Source organism: Botryllus schlosseri, chromosome 1 (genome assembly GCF_051294905.1).
Source record: "Botryllus schlosseri isolate E-star chromosome 1, Bs_hap1, whole genome shotgun sequence".
NCBI lineage: Eukaryota > Metazoa > Chordata > Ascidiacea > Stolidobranchia > Styelidae > Botryllus > Botryllus schlosseri.
In genome coordinates, this window is record NC_137236.1 from 1,819,227 (window position 1) to 1,844,564 (window position 25,338).

At 38.0% G+C, this 25,338-nt stretch overlaps 1 protein-coding gene and 1 long non-coding RNA gene across 2 annotated transcripts in view; both read right to left on the reverse strand.

The window, feature by feature from the left end:
- LOC145456144 (uncharacterized) overlaps nucleotides 1-25,338 on the reverse strand; it is a 93,592-nt gene that overhangs the window by 36,618 nt on the left and 31,636 nt on the right. The window lies entirely within an intron of this gene.
- On the reverse strand, nucleotides 14,806-20,805 carry LOC145439742 (uncharacterized). The gene is made up of 2 exons (XR_013915336.1): nucleotides 20,379-20,805; nucleotides 14,806-16,161 (listed from the first exon to the last, which is right to left on the reverse strand). It is a non-coding gene; the product is annotated as an uncharacterized LOC145439742 (long non-coding RNA).

Here is a 25,338-nt window from a genome sequence, read left to right on the forward strand (position 1 = left end):
CGTACTGGAAAACTAAATGAGGTCGCATGTAAATGCTGATTTTATTTTCGTTTTAATTGGGGTCGCCTATTAAGAAGCTGCCGACTGATGGTCTAGAGTAGGCCAGCCCCACAATACTGACGATTCTTTTTGCGGAAAAACTGCTAATAAACCAATGATATTGGACCGCACATACCTGGTCGTAAGAGATCTTCCCCGCCGAGGTAAAATTCCTCTTGCCATCTTCCTCCTTGTTTTACTTCTTCTGTTGATTTATCATCCTTTCACGTCTGCTCACAGCTTGATTAACTCGAATCTCATTCCCATCCAAGTTGTTACCCTGCAATGGTAGCCACAAAGTCACAAATACATTTACAGACAGACTTGTACAATGGGGGTGTTAAAAAACGAATATTTTTCAAATTTCGTCGGCTTAATTGTCAAATCGTCAGGTTATATTTAAAAAAAACGTTGCACACCAAATTTGACTCAATTCCAACCAGCAGATGCCGAGGTCATTCAAATTGAAATTACGCTCATCTTTACATAATAGTAGTCACGGAGACGAATTTCGTCACACCGACACGACCAAAAATCGGGTACCAGATATGTCTGAAGAGGCACGGATGTCTTTTCCACTGGTTTTGATCTTGACAAGGGCCTATGGTGGAGTGTGGATGAAGACATCGCCAGTAAACGAATAAAAGATATGACACGGATTAGCTGGAAGTTAGTCCAACTTCATTGAAATAGACACGTTTAAACGACGGTGAGATAATTATCAAATAGAGTAGGACTACTTTGTGCGCTGAAATTATATGACCTAAAGATTTGACAACCAAGTCGATTAAATTTGGAAAAAAAAAGTTTTTTTGAACACCCCCATCTTGCAGCCAATGCTAGCTCAGAATCATGACTACTGACAGCCTGAGGATGGCTTTTGAGAGTCAAAACCCCTATTTCAAGCTCGAAGCCGATTCTATCTCCAGTACTTCTTAGTTAATTCGTGATTCAGTAGTTTGTATTAGCATCAGTTATTAGTTAGTTGTGTTTTAGTTAGTACGGCATCGTATTTTCAAACGTTGTTAGTTCTAGATCTGATTAAAGTTGCAAGTTTTGTGAAGTGAGTGCAAATCCAGTAGTTTGTACAAGTCTGGTTACGGCGCCGGAATAGTGGTTTAAAAATAAGCATGGGCGTATCTACACACGTTTTTCTAACCATTCAGCGAGTCGATACAATTTGTCACTTCTTCAAAAGTGAAGTCTTGAATTGGACGAGAGCACATCCCTTGCACATGCCAATGGTGGAATTGATGGAGACCTGAACACCAGATGTCAAAGTGACGGCAACATATTAAAATATACGAAAACGTGCTGGAAAACAATGAACATGCATCTGATCACCATACGTACAATGCATCTAATATCAAAAAGGAAGCATCAAGTTTCTCATTAAATTCGACTTTTTATATTTGCTTTCGACTTCCACGCACTTGCCGTTTACACACATTGATTTCATTTTAATTTTTGGATGACGATTTTGATTCACATAATTGGAATTTTTTGTCAACTTGACTTGACTCGAGCAATTTTCTTGAAAAATGGAAATGGAAAATGACTCGAGTCAACTTGGGACACTTTATGTGTGGTGTCAACTTGTAGGCCTACTACAGTCATTGCGCAAGTCTCAATGAAGTCATATGACTCAAACATTATATACAACTTGATTGAAGTCTCGTGTATCAGGATCAATACTTGACTCTGCGACTCGAGTCAAGACGAGTCAAGTCATGACTCGATTTATTACAAGCCTGAATGTAGCCACGGTATTGTCATAAAAGGATATGGTTACAAAAATCTTGTCTATCCGCGTTTCTGTTGCTCATTATCAGTTACTCAAAAAGATGATTGTTGCCATTTTAAAAGCTAGTACTGGGAAATTATTACCAAAAGCCTGCGTCTCATTCAGACAATCTATTTGGTAAAACAACTTATACTCAAGTACTCATCAGAACTTCTACTTTTGAATATTACTTCAAGTAGTTGTAACAAGTCTCAAATCACCCATAATTAACGAGAAATTAAGGGGTCGACTTCAGACTTCCTACCAAGTGTCGGAGATTTATCTAGGCTCCCCCTTGTCATATCATCTGTGTAAGCGGTGGCTTATAAAAGCCCAGACGCGGGCCGTGCTACAAGTCGGCAGCTAAAGGATAGAAATGATGAAAATTGGCCTGGTTTTAATGACCATGGTAGTCAACAAACACCATGAACACCATGAACACCACAAACAACAACATAATTACTTCTACTTCAACCACAAGATAGTGTAAGGCTAGAGCTAGAGCTAGAAACTGCGTTTACCTGTAGTCATACACATGTTAGGAGTGAAAAGAATGAGTATATCATGGTTTTTACTGGTGCTGCCAACAACCAGTGTTGGGATGACTGGAGTCACTTTTTTCGTTTGACTTGACTTGACTTAGGGTGTCAGAAATGTGGTTTGACTCGTGACTCGGAGAAAAGGTTTCGAGTCAATCTCAAGTCATCAAGTAACAGTGTCGATAAAAATGGCTGATCTTGCATATATTCGAATTGTTCTCGATACGCTGGTGTGACATGTAAGAGTGAGCAATCACTATTTTGAATGATAACTATAGATTGAGGCTATACGGTTATTTGAGTACTTTATCAGCTCTACGCATGCATGGGCGATACGAAGCCTTTTTTTTACATGTATTTTAAACTAGGTATTGTCTTCCCACGGTTCCAAACTAATGGCAACTTCGAAACAGCTACCGGTATCAAAATGCGATGACGCCATTATGCTTCGTACTTCAAAAAATCAACTTGAACTGAACTATGACTTGACTCGTGACTTGACTTAACTCGACTTAACTCGAGCCACCTTTGAAAATAGGATGTCAATGACTTGAAATGACTCGTGACTCGAAGGTAGTGACTTGGTTCAAACACTGCCGACAACACGCCACTATTCGGATCTGAAATCATGGATTTGCAAAAATAATGTAATTTATAATTTACTCACTTTTCATCTCCTCGTGTGTCAGTTGAACATTAATGTTTGTCAGATTCCGACTGAACGGTTGAGATTGTCATGCAAACGTCTTTCACGAAAGAAATTTAGATGTATCGGAGGAACAGCCTCTCAAATGAGATGTTGTGGATGATGATCATCTGACAGTCAACTGTAATAAAATCAAGAGTTGTTGTGTAAAGTAGATCCAGTAAATCTATCTATCTATAGAAAGCGCAGCACCCGACCATATTCATCTATTTTCTCTAGTCACAGGCTGGAATGGTCAGGTTTTCCTCAGTGTTACTCAGGTAGAAGTAACATCATACGTTTCTACTCAAGTGCAATTTACAAGTAACTTGAAAGACAAATGCTAGTTTTGCCAGAAAAATGAAAACTGTTGAGGTAGAAGTGTAAGTAGTCCTAAATCATAACAACTCGAGTACGGTAATTAGTACTAGTATGCCAAACTTATTTGAGATTAAATTCCTTTAAAAAAATTTAAATGACTTCATTACGGACCACCACTGCTTGCAGAGGACCTGATTTGGTTTTCTAGTTTATTTCACGTCCAGGCTTAGCAATGAATGTGTGTGCTTGAAGCGAGATGAAATACATTTTGAGCATCGGCGGCTACATCGGAATGATCAGCAAAGGTTTAGATATCGGTTTGATGGGTAGTTCATGAGATATCCGGTAATAGTCAGGCTCTAATTCAACACACAATTGCAGGGGGCAGACTAGCACACCATACTCAACCAACCATTGGACGGGGAACTACTTAATTTTTAAAACAAGCAACTATAACTACTGATTTTCTAAACTAGTAACTAGAATTACTCATTTTTCAAAATTCGCTTCTAGAAATAGAAACTTAATTACTCAATTTTTAGCAATTAGCAACTTGAGTTGGAACTACGCTATTTTAAAAATCCGTCACTAGAACTAGAACTACTTATTTTTCAAAACTAGCAATTAGAACTGAAACTACTCAAGTTTTCAAAACAAGTAACTAGAAATAGAAGTATAATCACTCAATTTTTGAAAAATAGCAGCTCGAGTTAAAACCGGAACTGCGATCTTTTCAAAATCCGTAGCTAGAACTAGGACTGGCTACGAGGGTGGAGTGAAAAATGGAAAATTTTGAATTTTAAAACGGACACTTGATATGTGGTGCCAAATAAATAAAAAATAATCTATAATAATTTTGGGCTCGTGCACCCTCTAGTTGTCGAAATTGACCAGACTTTACTATAGTCAATCTGTATAATGACTCAGTTTGAACGCGAGTCATTGCGCATGACTCTGACCAAGTGATATGACTCGAGTCTGAAACGGCCAAGACCAACATACCATTGCAACTTCGAAGAATAGTGAAGTAACCACAGTGTTGGTATTTCATCAATTGCTGCTGGTACTTGAAAATGCAATCTGAGACTGTTCAAAATGCGAAAATCAGTTTATGTGTTATAAATGTTAACCATTCAATATCGCCAGATATCGTTACAAAAAGTAGTTTTAACAAGACTAAATCGAAACTGAGCAGTCAACGCAATGACTTCGACTCGTACTCGAGTCATAATATCATGACTTGGACTTCATTCTCTGCTCGCTGACTTGGACTCGGAATGACTCGATGGTGAATTAAAAATGACTCGACTTGACTCGAGTTGAAACTATAAAAGTACGATTGACTTGCGACTCGGAGCCTGTATGGTTGTCACTAAATGATTAGGAACTTCAACGTCACAAGATTTGAAAATGATACGTTCTGTTTTGGAATGACCGCAAGATCAGACTACAGCTTCAATGACTACGTCTACTTACTCAACCTTGTGAATTGTGAATTTAACACTCACTCACATACCAACACACAATCCCGAAGTCTGTACAATACATAAACACAGCACGTCAGCACCACAATACCGACAAGTTTGTGCTGAATATTGAATATTGGCTCTCACGTACCTGGTCATAGGAGGTCGAGACACAAATTACTCTTGTCCTCCTTTTGATTCTTTAGTTTCTTCTGTTGAAGCACATTGATAGCTTTGAATCTCACTCCCGTTCATGATCTTGCCCTGAAACAATACCCAAACACACAGTTACAGCCGGATTTATACATACTACGAATCTAGTCAGTCGACGGTCATTAACTACTGGTTATCCCGTAGTTCTAGTTCTAGTTACAATTTTTTTAATGCGAGTAGGTCTAGTTGCATTACGGAATAAGTTAGTTGCGAAACTATAAAACACGTGTCACCGTTCTGTGAATCGTGATATCGGTGTTCTATTGTGCGTTGTTCTTGCATCGCTAGTTAAGATTCATTACTACTAACAGTGGTTAAGCCTGATGGTGGGTTTTGATTCACGGAACCCCTTTCATCGCAAGCTCGACATCCTGGCCTTTTGTAATGCCGAATCTAGCTCCAATACTTCTTAGGTTGTTTGTGATTCAGTAATTCGTATTATCCATTATTAGTCAGCTCTGTTTTAGTTAGTTGGTTTCAAGTTATCAAAGATAGCTAGTTCTATAAAATATAGTCTAGTTGTGGTTGTGAATTTTGGAAAATGAGTACCGTACAGATTTTGCAAATCCAATAGTTAGTAAAGGTCTTGTTGCAGCGCCGTAACAGTGGATTGAAAGTACCACTTAGCACGGACGCATATACATTAGTGCGGAGCATGGATCGGAGCCGGGTTGGATATCCGGCCGGATTTTTTTGAATTTTGGTTGGACCGTATCGGAGCCGGATCAGTACTTCTTTGATAAGGCCAGAATCTCTATGGATTAGCATGACGTTTGTAAGTAAATAACTACCAACTAACAACACGCAAGTAACCGCCAAGCCAGTGCGAAAAGAAAGGAGCTGTATTTTTGAATTCATGGAACCAACGTACCGTGTTAGGTCGGATTTCCAGCAGGACTTTTTAATTTTTGGCCGGAGCCGGATCAGTAGTTTCTCCTGATACGGCCGGAGCCGGACCAGAGAATTGACAAACCGGATCGGAGCCGGACCAGAGAATTTGTCGATCCGCTCCTCACTAATATACATACGTTTCCTCGCCATTCAGCTCGCCGATACAATTTGTCGTTTCTTCCGGGGTCTTGGATTGGAAGTGAGCACATCTCTTGGAGTGGCTGATGGGCTATGGCAGAATTGCTGACGAACTAAACAATATATATGGAAAATGTGACAGCGACGTATTCAAATACACAAATACATGCAGAAAAACACGAGTTATACAGCGTATAAGGAGTCTTAAATTATTTTTTTGCAAATTCAACTGACTACATGATAAAGTTGTTAGTTTGGCTATAAAAACTCACTACACCAAACTTGGTTTAATACCAATCAGTAGCCGCGTTGCTACAAGAGATGAAAGATTTGGATATAGCCTAATATATAAAAATTAAATAATTTTTTTTTACATATGTTCTGATCACCAGGGTTGTAACCAAGTCACAAGGCTCCGAGTCACAAGTCAATCTCACTTTTATAGTTTTGACTCGAGTCAAGTCGAGTCATTTCAATTCACCACCGAGTCAAGTCCGAGTCCAAGTCAGCGAGCAGAGTGCCGAGTCCGAGTCATGGAATTATGACTCGAGTCCTAGTCCAAGTCATTGTGTTGACTGCTCAGTTTCCAGTTTAAGTCTTGGTAAACCCACTTTTTATAGCTCTGTTTGGTGATATCGAATGGTTCGCATTTATAATATGCCAATTTTCCTCACTTTCAGCAGTTTATGGTCGCATTTTCAAGTACCAGTACCAACAGACGACATCCCAATAGTGTGTTGGCTTCAGAATTACAATGAATTATCGGCCTTGGCCGTCTGAGTCCAAGTCGAGTCAGTACGCAGAATGACTTGAGTCGAGTCATTTCCGTATTTTGAATAAATGACTCGAGTCAAGTCGAGTCATCAGAAAATCGTGAGTCGAGTCGGACTCGAGTCGAGTCATGACTCGAGTCATTACAACTCTGCTGATCACCCCATGAAATTTATAGTTTTTCGACAGAAACGCTGCCAAACAAATTTGGTCAATTCGAACCAATGGAAGCGGAGTTATTGCAGTCGAAAAATTAGGATATGAAAAAATTAATAACCTGCCCACCGTGAATACGACAACAATTATTCATATCCAAATTTCCGACTGCAATAACTCCTCTTCTACTAGTTGGAATTGACTGAAATTTGTTTTGCATCGCTTTTGAAGACAGCTCAACAATATCATGGGGTTGACAGTAACAATTTGATTTTTTTTTTCAATTTGACCTAATAAATTAAATATTTGAATCTAATTTTGAAGAATTGTGTAGCTTTAACTGTGATTCTGATCTAATTTGAAAAAAACAGTCTAATTATAATTCTAAATGTAGTACAATTTGTACAAAAAAAAACTGTAGCTTTTAGCTATCATTATAATTCCAATCTAATTTGAATTTGAAAATGATCTAGTTGTCTCAATCTGGCTGAGAAAACCCAGTTATCGTGTGAACCCCGGTTAGAAACCCCTGCTGCAAGTTAGCTTGATGAGAAAGTATGCTAATAGTTGTGGTTATGACATACCTTCAGCTTTTGACACTTCTAGTAAGATTGTCAGCACATAATCGAGTTGTACGCCTGCATTTTTCAGTTTGGCCCGATTTGCATTTTCAATCTTCACACGTTTCTTCCATTCTGTCGCGTTGAGGCCTTCAGGGGCTTGCGTTTCTACACAGAAAAATCACAGGTGGTCATGTAGTCGGCATCGCACTTTTCTACAAGTGTTAATCGGAGGTGGCTACCTAGCTTCACGCTGGGTTGCTATGACTCGATTTACCGGTGACTCGACTTGACTCGAGTAATTTTTTCAAATAACTCTACTCGAAAAAATTGACACTTTTTCAAAATATTTAAACTTGGAGAAGTCAAAATTATGTCAAAATTGTAGCGTTAGGCCAAAAATTGTCTAAATTGTTTACAAAGTAATAACTTTTTTGCAACCTGCGTTTCGCTCATTTTGTATATTTTGCAGTGTCTGTGAACTTGTCATTTGACATTTCACCGCTTGTAGCCTACTTTATAGGCCTGCAGTTGTAGACGGTCCATGGTCTGCTTATTGTGAATCGTAAACATTCAAATGAAACAAATAGGTCAACATGGTGCTCAACGTACCGCAATATCCCAACTGAAGCTACACTGCGTGGACATTGCAAGGTTCTTATATCAAGAAGTGTTGTGCCACTAAACATTTTAATTATTTCTACCATAATCCGTGGTGTAACTTCTGCCATTCTTCATAGGACCAGATTTTGTTAAAATAAAGTTGGAAAAATTTTCAGTTATCGATGCAAAAAAGTTTTTTTCAGGCCATACTACTTCGTAAGGAAAGACAGTTCCAACCGGAAATGAAGACAATTATAGCGTTATGTGGGAAAACACCTCATTTGTATACATTATTTTTTTTAAATCGGTAAAAAATGTCAAAATATTGATTTTTACGTCAAAATCGTTCATTTTTAGGTTAAAAATAAGCCTAGTCAAAACCATACACGACATCAAATTCTCCGTTGGGATTGCCAGCATTCTGATTGCATTTGCATTTTCCTTACCATTCAGCGAGTCGATACAATTTGAAACTTTGTCGAAGGTGAGGTCATGAATCGGACGAGAGCACATCGCTTCGGGACATGCCAATGGCGATCTGAATAGAAGATGTCATAAATGTGACAGCAACGTATTGAATTTGAAACATATGAATACAAGCAGGAAAATAATGTTCATGCATCTGAGATCTTATCATCCTACAACACACTTGATATCAAAAAGAAACCATCAAGTTTCGCATTGAATTCAAATTTCTGATATTTATTTATTTGATATTTTTGGTATTTGGCATCGCCATGACCCAACATATCCATCACTGTTTCAATTCAATAGTGGAAATCGCCTAATAGTTTTATGGTCTTGTTCTACGTTCACTTTAGTTACAGCAAGTAGTAGAGGTGGACCGATATCGACCTAGCCGATGATCGAGGCCAATGTTCGGAACATCGCTCCGAGTTCTCAGTCTCAGGAAATCGACGACACAAAGGGGGCTGCGTGACAGATTGCCCTTGCAGGACAAGTTGAACTGGGTGAGCATGCAGTGAAACTATGCTTCCTGCATCACAGCCTACCTCTACTGGACTGATCTGTGATTCTGCATCATCTCTTGCTCTTTTGGATATCCCACATTTCAATGAATGTGCACAATTAGGCAATAATTGTTTTCTAGTTTATTGATCAGCTTTCTGTGGCATGTACAAGAGACAACTACCCTAATCGAACAGAACAGAGTAGAACAGTAGGGTTGTTCGAAAAAAAAAAAAATTTCTGAATCTTGATGGCTACATCATTAAATCATTAGTTTGACTTAAAAAACGATGCACACGAAATTGGAATTCATTCCAACCGGTAAGCGCGGACTTTGTACAGTTTGAATATACCCAAAAATGCAAAAAAAAAATTCTAATTTTTGGTCAACCCCAAGAAATTGCTGCGCTGTCTTCAAAAACGATCCAAAACAAATTTGACTCAATTCCAACCAGTAAAAGTGGGGACATTTGAGTTTTTCTTTGATAATTCTGGGATTATCCTTGATCGTTGGATAATCCAAGAATTATCAACGAAAAACTCAAATAACTCTGCTTCTACTAGTTGGAATCGAGTCAAATTTGTTTTGGATCGTTTTTGAAGACAGCGCAACAATTTCCCGAGGTTGACAGAAAAATTTGAAAATTATTTTTTATGGCATTTTTAGGTAAATTTTAAGTTTTCACACTGTACGAATTACGCCCTTACCGGTTGGAATGAATTCAAATTTCGTGTGCATCGATTCAAAAAAAGTTTTTTTGAACAGCCCTACTGCACAGCCTGTCGTAGTGGTCTGGCGGAAGAGATGGACATGGCCTATTTTGCACCATTCACCCATGATTCAGCAACTACATGATACTGCACTATAGTTGTTCCAGACGCAAATGAATAGCTTTGCACAGCATAGAGGCAACTAGAGTGGAACATGGCGTTACTAAAAATTCATGACTTTGCAGTTCCAATACAGCAGTTTTCTGAAGAAAATAGCTATTAAAACCAAAAAAAATTCATGATATTATCTTTAATTTGATATCAGATATTATCTTTAATTTGATATCACTTCATTTTTGGAGCGAAGTGACCCTTGAAAACAATAATTTTTTAATATTTTTGTACGACAACATTTTTCAACAACTGATGCTTCAGCAATACCTAAACATGTTTTGCATATTGGAAAACAATATGCATGTAAAGGCTGGTTTTATTGTTTCAATTGGGGTCACCTCTAAAGAGGTTGCCGACCGCAGACTTGGACAACTCGATAATTCTAGTCGTCTAATTTCACTAAATTAGATCGAAATGCCAGTCATCTAATTCTAATCTAAATTGGAAAAGTCAAAAAATTTCTAGTTTTTCAAGTCTGACCGACCGGTGGTCTAGAGTAGGTCAGCTCCACGATACTGACGATGTTTTTGCTGAATAATAGACCTTACATACCTGGTCATAAGAGACCTTTCCTGCCGAGATAAAATCCCTCTTGCCATCTTTCTCATCCCTTCATTTCCTTGTCTGCTCACAGATTGATCAACCCGAATCTCATTCCCTTCCAGGTTGTTGCCCTACAGCGGTAGTCATGAAGTCACACATATGTTGACAGACAGACTTGTGCAAACTATCATCCAGTTAGTGGGTGATCAACTAACCACTGATTATTTAGTAATTCTGGTTCTAGTTGCGGATTTCGGAAAGTGAAGAGTTTCAGTTGCGCATTTCAGAAAATAATTTGTTGTACAATGATTTGCGCACCGGTACTCAAATCTGAATCAAGTACCGTACCGTAATGATTCGAGTCGATCAGTGATAGGCGATTTTTTGGACTAATGAAACTTTACGCCCATTTCTATCGAAAAGTTATAATTGTACATCAACTTTCTGAAACCTCGATTAGTTGTATCCCAACATACGAAAAATATTGTACAAAGCTATGCACGTTAGCGTCAATGACATTTCTGTGTAGCTGTGATCGCAAAGCCAAATGAAGTATTTTCGAAAAATACCAAATCATCATTATGTGGTGAAGAGCCGGCCTTATGTTTCGTAGTTGCATGAAAAGTAGGCTACATACTCAAGCTTTTGGGTCTCCCATATACTTATATCATCATCATGAGTGATTATAATCACATATATCATATATCAAATACTCGACGTGAAGCCTAATTCAGAATAGAATCACTCATGCACTATGTCTTCACTCATGTAAGTCTAGTAATTACGAGCAAACCTTTTTCCTGCATGATTTTGCCTCCAGCATCATCGTCCATCGGTAATTCCATTTCAAGTCAACAACACAGTGACCCACTAGGTCTCAGATTTTCATGTCATTTTAGGAGTGAATCTGGTATCTAACACTGAGGGTAGAAAACATGTTTTTTTCAATATTCATGCACTGAAACCATTTTGTGCTCACTCAACGATGAAGTTTAATTACCGGTACCGTAGTTTTATATATTCCCTGTTACAGTACGGTCATAAAACAGTGTACCGGTATTAAAGTAGTTAAGAGCGGATGATGGCTTTTAATAACAGAATACAAGAAACTCTTGATATTGGAGGGAAAATTTTCAACAAACAAATGGAGTCAGGGGTCAATATCAGTCTTAATAGCCTACCCCTTTCAATATCCATCAAGCGTGACACAAACTTGGAATATTTTAAGCGCTATTCTGTCTACATAAAAGTTGGAAGCAGCTTGTTATATGAAAGCTGGTTTGGGAGAGAAATATGACTGACATGTTTTGCCTAATAATATGTAATTGGTAGACTAATAGACCTAGTCTAAATCAACTTCATACATAGATACTTCCGACTCCAATCTGTAATTCAATTTCAGATCAAACAAAAATTAGATTGGGTATCAATAAAGTTTCAGATTTTGCAAATATTTGGATCAAGACATTATGAAGTATGAGTTGATATGATTAAAAAGCAATTTATTTTAACGGAATTACCGGTATGCCAACATGAGCGTTATCAGGTTATCCCATTAAAAAAAGCTTTTTCTGCTTATTTAACCTTGAAATGAAAGTTTTTCAAGCTGATTTGAAATTGTCTGTAAATGAGATACTTTGGCAATAAATAGTTGTTCTTGTTGTTATGTTACATAAGTTGATTGATTTTATCATGCAAGAGTTGAGGTAATAATTTCAGGTACACAGCCCCTGATGTCTCCCTCTTCTTTCTGTCTATATCGTAGGCCTACTTCAAAAGTTTTGTGAAGGTTGTCACATGAATTCTGTTGCAACATGGAGCATGTACTTAAGTAATGAGTTAGATGCCAAAATTCTGTAACTAGAATATGGAGCATAATTTTCAGCTAAATCACAACATTTTTATAATCTGAAATATTCCCTGTAGTCCAAGTTCGTAAGTAAATATTACATAAAAATTCCTTTCCTAAAGATTCTATGCAGCAGGTATTATACGGCACTATTTACCAAAATATTCAGGCAAACAGAAATGATAGGGAGAGTTATGAAATATTTTTACACGCAGCGATTTCCATGGGCTTCACCTTCAGCTACATTCTTGGCAGGGCACCAAAGATGAATATTTTCTCACTAGCTTGGTGAATTCACCAATTTATACAACATGCCAACATTCTCAGGTATAATTAGCTCATTTATAGAGAAAAAAGTTCAGATCTCCATAAAAACAGCACTTGGATTTCACGGTTAAATGAGCAGAAAGCTTGTTTTCATCACGCGATAACTTGAAAACTTCATTCAAAATGGATACCGGTAGCTCAGCTATAGCATTTTACAAGGTGATGAGTCGAATTTCAGCAAAATCTGCAACTTGATGGAGACCGAATTTCTTTTTGGTTCATTTCACATAGAATTAGCCTACCTATATACAGCAGTCACAAACAATCCAGTAAGCTGGCTTGATCATGGCTTAAGGTTCAGCTTAATCAGACTTGCAGCATCATTTTACATTCAGTAATTGCATTCTCAAGTGAGGCAGGAACGAACGATCGATACTCCATGGAAACTCGCAAATCATGTTTGATAGAAGCTGTAAGCCAATATGTTATCGGTGTCTCGTACGGACTAAAGAGTCTACTGAATACACACAGGTGTGAAGCAAGACGCTGAGAACTGTCTTGGCACACCAAACATATTACTCTAAACGTATCAGGATTCCATTTTTGGGCATAAACACTTCTTCCTTGGCGAGAGCGATTTTCAGAGTCCGGGGTTACCGGTATTGACTATCAAGCCATGTTACCATTTCCAAAGATTTCACATCACACCAAACCTTTCGTAACAAACAGATGCAGCCAGAGGCCATCACAATTTCGAGTTGGTAACCTCTATTCCTATCGATATACCAAGACTGTACTATTGTATGTGAGCATAGTAGAAGCGCGAAACGGTATGCCAATAAAGCACTGGTCTACAATCAATAAACGCTTTACCGAGTAATATAAGTGAATCAGCCTGTACTCTGAAACATATTAGCTATATCTCAAACGTCCGATCGAATTAAAACTGATATTAGTAAACTCAATCAGCTGATTTCACTCCATGTTTTGACTCAGAGCCATTCATGCACGTGAGACATTAGCTCCACCACGCGGAAGAATGAAAGGAGTTAAATCGATAACATCATGCAGTTCGATATTACATTTCCTTCATAACATATTTGGTTTGTCATCTCTCCTAATTTTATTCTCCTGTACATGTCGTTATCATCGGATTAGTCGATAAAGCGCACACTCGAATAGGGTTCGTAATATAAGCATTTAAAAAAACTATACTGCTAGAATAGTTAGGAGCCATCGATGCATGACGTCCTTGGAAGCCGAGGAGACCGCTTGCCTAGTAACCACTGTATATCTCGTTTTGCACTTTGCCCTATGCCAGGGGCGGGCAACTTGTCCGGTCAGTGAGCTGCATATGGGAAAATTAGGCACTTGGCGGGCAAGGTTACAGAATATATACAATTATATATTATACCTTAATCGCGTATTTATCCACCGCTACAAGGAATCAATTGTGTTTAACACCAGCTATCCGACAGTCGTCGAGCATGTCCGCATTCAAGTCGAAATACAAGCAATTTCTCCTAAATCAATACTAGCCAGTCTTCGGGATTACCGGACCACGACCTAACATCGACCTCGCCCTTCGCCACATGCCACCTCATTTTGTCGCTTGCGTCTTATATTCTCTGCATTACTTTTCAGTCAGTGTCCATGCCTCTTATTTATTTCGCCTAGGCTAAGGTTGGTGACTGATCTTAATGGCTGCTTCAAGTTGTTTCGACACCTTTCTATCTTCGCATTGTATCGCAGTCTTGTGATGTTTTGAAACGATGAAAATATTAATAAACCTGATTGATTGATGTAAACTTCAAGTTTAAAGCATTGAGATCAAAAAGAGTATTTCATGAATTTATTTACAACAGCTATTGAAGTCAATTAGACATCTATGGTCACTCAATACTAGTTTTTTGAACTCTGATTGCATGTCATATGCAAAAACCCTTAGTGAAGACTGCTAATGTTCGTGGAAGTGTTGGGATTTAGTCACTGCCTTCTGCAGCAATTAGAGCTTATTGTCTCTGATGATCTGTATAAAAGTACAGCTAACCAATCGTCTTGGTGCTCGGCTATACAATACTTATCTCGAGAAGCTGTTGCCTTGGGTGAAGTTCTTCGTACCAGATATTTGCTCAATACAATGGTTTATTCGACGTTGATGCAGTAGTAGCGTATAGAGTCTCAATCATAATAAAGGTAATCTCTAACACGTGTTACCTACACTTATATAGAAGTCTCGACTCTCGAGTAATCACAACGAGAAGTAGTTTCTTATTCGAGACATAGTGAAATATCATGGGCGAGTGATCACAGCGTTATCACTGCATTATCTCTACTTGAAAAGGGAATTAATTAGGAATAATTAAGGGAAAAGCCAATTAGATTATACGACCATGAATGACAAAATCGATTTACTATGTCGAATACAAGTTTTGGTACAGAAAGGTCACCCCGTCCCCATTAAAAAAAAATCGGTTAGTCACAACTACGAGTAAGGACTTAATTTCAACGACCATTTAGTAATTACATGAAATGTTGTCAACAACTACAATGAATTAGGCCTGTACAGTTTCAGCTTAAGTATGAGAAGTTGCAAGAGTAAGGTTTTATACTGCATTTCTAATATACAAGTTACCCGAAATGGAATAACACAAAACAATTTAATCCTAAGCAAAAAGTAAGCATAAACAAATACAAATTCATCCACGTGACAGCCCAAATCATCATGAGTGGTACCGCCGCTGTTCACGTGAAGGCAAAATTAACTTCAGTGTGTGACCGGTATATATACAATAGTGGCCAGTTCAAACATTGCAATATCTCGGTCGATATTGTGACTTAGAGTAACCAACATACTCAAGTCCGCGTAAACTTCAGTTTCGGGCCGTGGCCCATATGCACCAGTGTGTTCCTGGTCAGTGAAATTCGTACAAAATCTCGATCGATAATGTACCATAGAGATATCAACATATCTCGATGTTTCCGGCGTACAACTTGTTACTCAATTCCAGTGTGCCTGCACTGTCGTGCACATGCAGGTTTCCTGTGGGGTCTGGCATCGTCTCGGTTTGTAAGAACTGCGTAATTTTCGTCTGCGATTCATCCTTTGTCTGATTGACACAGACTTCAGCGTATATAGAGCTCACTTAGACGCTGTGCGGGGTTGCAGATTCGACGTGGCTACGTACGCGTGTTGGCGCTGTCGAGTCTTCCAATGATCGCAAAATTGGGATATCGTCGGTCGGTTAAATCGATCGTTCGCGGTATATTGGTACAGTTACACCGGTGGAATAGCGGCGAACTGTTGCTGTGCGACTGTTGATGTGAGACGGCACTTGGTGTCAGAATCGTCCCGAAGTATATTATTGCCAGATCGTTGTTTTTGAGCTGATCGAAATCGTTTCGATGAATTTGCACACATGAGTAGAAGCGTACGCCGGAACGCGGAAGTGTGGACGACGGACACGTATATTTTCGTCAATTCTGTAAAAACCTCACGACAGCATGACGCAGAAAGGGAATATACTAGCACGATTATAACTAGCACAAAATAATGAATCCAAGCATGAAATAAAATACAAATTCTAACCCTAAGCAACCAGTCTGAGAAGGCGTACCTAAGTAGTACGGTGTTAGCAATATCAGAAACAATTTTAAAAACAATAAGGCACGCTGTTCCCATACAGCGTTGCAAGCAAGGGGTCAATCACTGGCGACTGCGGAAAAAAAATGTAGGGAGCAGACGCGCGAAAAATATTTTGCACGTGGCGAAAGAAAATGCAATATGGACAGGAAGTCTGGTAACTAGCGAACTCCTAATGTAAGTCAAAACATGTCTGTTAAATTGCGATCCAAGTAATAAATTCTCGGTGCAGCCGGGGTAATGATTTGCGTAATCTTGACAGCGGATGTGCGATTGATAGGTACTGCTGAGTTTTGTAACGTGAATTCCAAACAACTCATCACAATAAGTCAATCAACTCGATAGAAATGATAAAACAACGCGTTATGGCGTTGTACAGAATTGATATTAATTGTTAATCGAGTCATTATAAGACTGTTAAAGTACGTAAATATGTTACAAACTTGAAAGATACATTATAAGCCTGCTCACTCAATGGTTGTTTATTGAAATTTATATCGAAACTGAAATTTAATGGGCGTTTCAAGGGCTTAACAATGTGGAAATACACGTTTTTCTGATAGTCGTCTTTATGCGGAGTAATTATCTCAGCAATTGCAACATGTGGTTGAAGTACGGGATAACGCTCAGTAATGCTACATGTACGCACGCGATGCCGTGAAATATAAAAGTAGGGTAGCGTTAGTAAGTTATGAATGAAATATAGCTGAATAATGAAATTATTATTAAAAAACAGATAGCAAAGCTAAATCATGCTACAAACAGAGGTGGTAAAAGTAGTCAAGAAAGTTACTCAGTAGAAGTAGAAGTAGCGACGAAAAAAATCAACCCAAGTACGAGTAGAAGTACTTCTTCCATAAGCAACTTAAAACTACTTGAAGTAGAAGTAGAATTGACTGACTTTAAATCTACTCAAGTAAATAAGTAGTTGTGAAAACGATCGTAATTCGCTCACATGGATTCTCAAAACGTGTAAATCGAGCTATGTGGAAGGTACCGAGCTTGATTCATATTGATGCATACCAGGAGGTATCCAATTTTTGACAGCACAGGCATTCGTCAGCATCATGGGATTGAAATCATAGTATTGATATGTAAATGCGATACTAATCCTATGTTTACTCGAACAGCACGTTTTAGAAAACATCATGGTATGACATTATCCCCCATATTATAAGGCCTGCGGTTTTAGTCGAAGAGCAATACGGAGAAGCTGTATTGGATACGCTTTAAACACTTTGTGCGATCCGTAAACGTTAATAAAAAAATATAGTGGACCGTAAAAATGCCATATTGTGTAGCTTTATTTCCGGAAATTAAAGGCATTACTACACTTGCTTTACTACTTCAACATGTATGTTATCCAGACAAAAGAACTGATGTTAATTAGAACTCAAAGTATATGATACTGGGGATTGAAAATGAAATATTAAATGCTACTTCTAAAAGCGTTTTTAGTCCGGAAAGTTTCGAAGGTTGGTATGCTAAAACATCTCTAAAACTAAAAAAAATCAAAGTCCACTTTTCCAGATTAGAACACGACATGGACTGCTAGATTACAATATGATAAGTAAATGCTAGATTGCGAAACATCCGTTTCAAACGTTATGACGAGCGGGGCGAAGTGCGACAACGCGGTGCTTTACTCAACTTGTATGAAAATTAAGTGTTGATACTTCGTGAAAACATCCCCGGAATTTCTCAGGCTATCTTCCTGATTGAAGGATTAAACTACTTCTACTTGACAAACTGAAAATAGCGAAAAGTAAGTAAGTAGATCACAAAGTATTATGAAATAGAAGTAGCGAAAATCAGATGTACGTGAGTAAGTATCAGAAGTAGAGGAAAACGATTCGAGTAAATCGAAAAAAGTAGAAGTACTCGTTACTGACCACCTCTGGCTACAAAGCACGGCCTCGGTAATTACAAATAGTCCCGAAGGCGTGTCATATTTCAATCTTGCACGCTTATACATTGATGTGTAACATGTGGAGCAAATTGTAGAAAAAAAATTCAAACAGGGAGTCATGCCCTATTACGTCAGGCCAACAAGCAAACCAGATAGCGTTTAGGAGTGGCGGAATAGATGCTCTGTGCACAAGGTCTGGCGCGTAATCGAAAACAAATGAAGGATTTATTAGAAATGTAAGTGAGTAATTACAATATCAGTCAAACTCACATTGATCATGGCATGATGTTATCATATACAGAGGAGTGAGAGGGCTGTTATGTGTCTGTAAATATATGAAAGCTGAAAGGCCTATGAAATCCCTTTTTGAAATGCCGTCAGACTACCATTACTCAATGTGGAGTTACGAATGGGTTCTTTGAATGAAAGATGCGTCATTATGGACGATCGGTAAAAGTACAATATTCGGGCAAATTAGCATAATTTCGGTTAGATAATAATGGTGGAACCGAATGATGATTTCAGGCGATTATATGCTGAACAAGAAATTTGTATTGCAAAATTACACTTCCTTGCTAAAGCGTTACGAAATTTAAGAAACCGTTGTGTTAGAATCAGCGGAACATGCACGTGCACGTGGCGATATAATCGAAAGCTGAAAACCACATAGCGTTTTGTGATAAGGTTTCCGTTAACGCATCAAAAATAAATTTCCGAACTAGAGTATTTCGTAATATTCACGGTCCGTTATCTATGAATCCAAACCAATGTACGCTGTTCAGTTATTATTCGACTGAACAAGATATGACATATTAAATAGCGAATTTTATAATAGGTCTAGAGCTGAGATAAGAACATCACGGCCGTAATGTTAATAATATTTAAAGTCACCGATAACACCTTAACTTAGCGGAGGCCATTAAGCTATGAAGGTTGATAAAAATGCGTTGTAGGCATAAAGGATGCCGCTCGACATTACATTCAATGGATATAAATCCGACACGAGACTGCGGTACTGGTCAAAGGTTCTATCGTATAGACACAGGAATGATCGCAAAGAGGCCCGCCTTAGCCCCGGTCCGTTCAATCTGCAGGTTTATTCGGACCAGGAAGCGTTATGCTCTGAACTTCTTCATCCCGCCTCTACACGCACCCGGGTCGAACGAATGCCAGCCCCCGATTTCTCGCATCCCAATTCAATATACAATGGGAGTTGCCGTGTAATTGCATAAATCGGTGATATTTTCTCAGTAAATGTGGGACATAATTCCATTCTTAGCGTATGGTAATCCCATAAGATATAGTGCTTAACGAATTCAACGATTGAGGGATAAGTTAATTTGATCTGTGCACAAGATAAATCCCATATTAACGAATTCAAGCAAAAGATACCTAAGACCTGATTCACATTCGACCATATCTTAGCGTAATATTTTGGTTGGAAATCATAGATTAGTCGTACGGCGAGCGGTATTCAAATGTATTGCGCTCGCATATTTATTCCTCTCAGGAAAACCAGCGTCGGCACGCTGGACAAAGGTCAACAGTTCCCGTATGATAGTATATAATATGTAGTACATGTAGTATGTAATGCGCTTCATTTTGTCAACAACCAAAGTCATTTGCCTTTGCGCGTCAGTCATATATTGTCTCAGAAAAGCTGAGCTATCATTTACTGACGGCGCGACACAATTTTGAACGGAAAGGCGATTTGATTCTTGCGGGTCGACGATAGTCGAATTTTTCGCAATGTGCGCTGATAGCCCCGGCTGTCCGGAGAAATTGGCCGCGTTATTTTGACCAATTTTAGCAATTAGATTAATTTTTGCTTCGCCTAAATACGTAGGCTCGTTTATAGCAAAGCTGATAGTGAAAGCGTGCCCAATTCTTTCATCGGCAATACCGAGTAAAGCTACTTCGTGCTTAACATCTTTAGCGTGACCGATTTCAGAGTCTAGTACCATCTCCGCTGGTTGCATAGTTTTACTCGCCATTTAGACACTTTAGTAAACACTTGTCTATGACAAATATCGAATATGTTACGACAAAACAACAATAACACTTCAAAAATCACTAACACATACACAATTCAATAGGGTCAGCTGTCATGATCGTTTTCAACAGAAATTGACAATTAAAAACGTGTACCGTGTTCGTCCGTGAAGAATGTCCTTGTCGTCGATAGCAAAAACGTCAGTCTCAGTATTGAAGTTGTATACCCGAACGACTTTCTCAGGGCCCATGCAGCAATTAGAGCTTATTGTCTCTGATGATCTGTATAAAAGTACAGCTAACCAATCGTCTTGGTGCTCGGCTATACAATACTTATCTCGAGAAGCTGTTGCCTTGGGTGAAGTTCTTCGTACCAGATATTTGCTCAATACAATGGTTTATTCGACGTTGATGCAGTAGTAGCGTATAGAGTCTCAATCATAATAAAGGTAATCTCTAACACGTGTTACCTACACTTATATAGAAGTCTCGACTCTCGAGTAATCACAACGAGAAGTAGTTTCTTATTCGAGACATAGTGAAATATCATGGGCGAGTGATCACAGCGTTATCACTGCACTTCGAATCACAAGTCATCTCGAATCATTGCACATTTTGACTCGAGTCAAGTCAAGTCACTCGATTTTTGGAGGTCAGCCGAGTCAAGTCAAGTCAAGTTGAAATTTCAAAGTACTAGATATGATTCTAATTCATTACTAGGGCGATTTTTTTTGACACTTCAAAAGAAGTCAAATTCTGTTTTACATAACGAGTTTGATTTATTTAGCTGTTCATGTGTAAATCACACTAGCATGTAACGTAGTTACTCCCGCCATTTACCGACTTCAAAAATCTAGCGTGATTCGGCTATAACTCGTTTTGTGTTCACAATAGGGAACACTTTCTTCTTAAGACTGATAGAAACATGTTTTGGCAGCTTTCATGACCCCATGACTAGTGGTTGTCGAGATGGGCAATTTCACCCCCTCTCGCACAGACATTGGGTAATACCGGCTGGAAAATGGAGGCAGTCCCCTAAAACCAATTTTTATTGAAGTTTCAAGTCATTTTTCGGAACTTGAAAACCCCCTTTTTAGGATTTGAAAAAAAGTCATTTTCACTCCACCCTACGACGCATGCCTATTAACATTCCAACATTTAACGACAAATGACGATACATATTCTCACATCTTCACCAAGTAGCTACCTACCTCTCATTCGAATTAAGTTCTGACACACGAAGCAATTGTCTGGCATATATCCAGATTGCTATACAATCTTTTGTCAAATTGTTCGCGTTAAATAAACCAAAGTAAATGCAAGGCTCAAATAACTGATTAATATTTATTTCAAATCGATTCTATACATTTCATAACATGAAAACGCAGCCCAATACAACATAAAATCACGGAAATTTCAGCCACTACTCTCTAAGTCTAAGATGCAGATACTGATTAGCAGTCATTGACAATACTCTTGAGTTATAATGAGTTGCGGATAATGTCAGTATAATTGCAAGTTAGTCACAATGGACGGTAAGCGTAATTTATAGAATGTCAAGTAGCAAATCATATTATCTCAGTAAAAAGGGAACATTGAATCACATCCATAAGATTATCTGAAATTTCGATTGTTATTGATTAACAATTTGCCTCTTTTACTGTTAACTATGGTGTATTTAAGTCATTGAGAATCAATTAATCACATATCAAAAGTAAACGAGGTCATCAAGAGAAATGAGCCAATTATATTATTCTCGAAGCATTTATAAACACCAAGGTAGCAGAAAACTTGGTCATTGGTCATAGAAGTCAGAAAAAGCGTTGGCTCGAAGTACAGCGACCGTCATTCTAGAGAATAATATCAAGGTCATGAAATATCTTGCTAATGAAAGTTTTAAACTCGGTAAGTATACCTTTCAACACTCTCCTGAAGTCAACAGTACTAAAGATACAGAGAAAGATCACTAGATCATGATGGAGCATGGAGAATCATACATATTTGACATTACAATGGATTTCATATACTACACTACATTCATTTTCAACAAAATTTTTAATTTCATATTTTTTTGGGTTTTTTGAAGTATTTAATTTCGATCATTATCCATCACACAAAACGTAAAGACAGTACACAGTACACAGTGCACATCTAAGAATATAACAATTTTTTTCATTTTTCCATATTTATGATTTTTATGTAATTTTAATTATAATCAATTATTTTATAGGTGTAGGACGATGTTATATATTTATTTTATCCCGCGAGTCGAACCCAACTTGCGAGTAAATCCTTATAATAGCAAACAATTCAACAGGATGACGGCTTGAACTCTACTGTAGTCAAACAACCTTCGCATTCAAAACCATTCAACCAGTAATTTGTGCCGTAAAACATTACTCTTCGGAAATATGTAGGTTCGACGTGACATATATGGCATTACCATTGTTTTCGTCGATTTGTGAAGCTTTATGCAACTGTTTTGGTTACTTAATTGTAAAATGCATATTAGAAATAGTTTCGTGAAATTTCATCGATTGAACATGAAATAGTCAGTTTGAATTCTAAAAGGAATAGCAGTAATTCTGCTCTGCACGTCTCCATTTTGTTGATGACGATTGGCTCTTGTACACGAGTAAAAATGTTGCATCTACTGCCTTTTCTTCCACTCCCTGAAAAACAAATACCTCTGAATAAATCACTATCCCAGTTAATCAATTACGTCAGCAAACTATTCGGATAATGAGCAGAAAATTAACTGTTCGCACGGGTATGTCATAACAATGCACAAAATAGAATTCGACTTGCTGTAGAGTACCTGGGATCAGAGTCGGATGAATCGCAGGGATTGAATCTACAGGACGATTCGGCATTTAAATTTTCGCGAGACGATTATCACGTATCATCGGCACACAATCTAATATACGGTAACATATTTAGTCAGTACACGAATATCATGAAAATAAACCTGCAGACAACACATCGTATCGCGGGAGCGGTATTGGCTGGGACGGTGTACTTGTTGAGGACTTTGTTGACAGTTAACATTTCGATTAGAGAAATTGCGGTGCTGTTAACAATATCGAGTATCAATGACACTCGAAAAGTAGTTCATCAGCTTGTTTTATGGAAAGCCTAAAATATTGGTGACGATAAGCGTACTTCTGTCAGAATTGGATAATTAGATAATTCTAATTGTCTAATTAGACTAATTAGAGCAAATGCCGGTAATCTGACTTGAATCTATTTTGTGAAATGATTCTCTTCACTGATTCTAATCTAATTGGTGAAAAATTTATATTTCCACATTTTAATTCAAACCCTAACTCTGGTTTTCCTGTAAATATTACTGAGAGAATTGTATAGTGCGAAACGAGCCAAGCTTGTTGGAGAGACATTTGCTATGGTCATGCTCATGAGAATGATCCATGATTTGATAGTAACGGAACTGGATTTAATGACCTAGTTTTTGCGGATTCAATTTTAATTACAATCTAATTTGGAAAAATGTTTAGCTATAACTACAGTTTTGATCTATTTTGAAAAAAGTAACGCGATAATTATAATTCTACCATAAGTTGGATATAACTGTGTAGCGTCAATTCTAATTCTATTGTAGGTTGAAAGGAAATTAAACTGTAATTATATTACTAATCAATTTTGCAAAAGCAGGAAATCTTCTAGATGACCGAGTCTGACTGGAAATTAATCTGATATCTTCTCGATTTGCAGCACAACTATTGAGCACATTCGAGACGAAGTTTACGAAAAATTTGTAAGTTGTCACATGCTATTACCTAAGAAAAGTATTCGACAACCAGTCCCAGTAATAATATTTGAAATGCACATACTCCAGTACTTATAAAACTTCATTTACACGATTGCTACATGCACCAGAGCAAAAAATGAACGGGATCATTCCAACTTCTGTTCGAGTTTAGTCAATGACTATTTCGATAGTCTCTTTAAAAATTATGTGACAGCATATTACGACCAATAACTATATTTATTTCACCCCCAGCAGCTAAACATCCGGACGCATTAAATCTCAGTTTCATAATACAACAAATATTTCTCCCAATAAAATGAAATCTGTGTGGTCTAAATGCAGCAAGTGATCATGAATCGAAGTGACGCAATAATGCTGAAGATCAACTTTAGTATATATTGACAGAGGTGGTCAGTAACCAACTAACTCCACTTTTTCAAAGTATAAAAGTGCGTTTTGCCCACTTACACTACTTACTTAAGTAGTTATTAGTTCAAACTACTTCTACTTCTATTTGACAACTTTCATTTTTTCAGCAAAACTAGGAGTGATGTGAAAAATATGTTGCGACTCGATCTGAAATGATGCATGACAACGCTATTATATTCTTGCAGAATAAACAAAGTCTTTTTTCCATAAAGCTACGTGTGATGCACCGCGTGTCAACGTTATGATGGCACTATTGGACACATCAGTTAATATTGTATATTAATTTAATTAATGCACAGTTTGCGTCTCAATATTTCTAAGCTGTTGTTTGAAACTGAATGTTTATGAGAATGGATCGACGATGTAATGAAAAGACAAATCTCAACTCTCATTTTAGAACGGTCCTACTTCGTAACATCTACTCACCTAACATAAAACTTGCGGTCGAGTTCCTGCCATGCATCCGTATCTCGGAACACTGAAATAGGAAATAAGTTATATCGCTTAAAATGCTTGTTAGCAAAAGATGTCTGCATCCTATGAATTGCGCTCTGTTGCTGAGCCTATTGGGTAATATCTGAAACAGTCATCAGGCTCAAAGAGATTTGAAATATTCAAAAATATGAGTGAATTGTGACCAACAATACACAGTGGCTTAGTTTTGGTAAGTAAGCGTACAGACAGGGTTGTAATGACTCGAGTCATGACTCGACTCGAGTCAGACTCGAGTCACGATTTTCGGATGACTCGACTCGACTCGATTCAATTTCTCAAAATACGGAAATGACTCGACTCGACTCGAGTCAATCTGTGTATTGACTCGACTTGGACTCGAGTCATTGCGCATGACTCGAAGCAAGTCACTGACTCGAGATTCAGACAGCGAAGACCGACATTTCATTGTAATTTCGAAGCCAA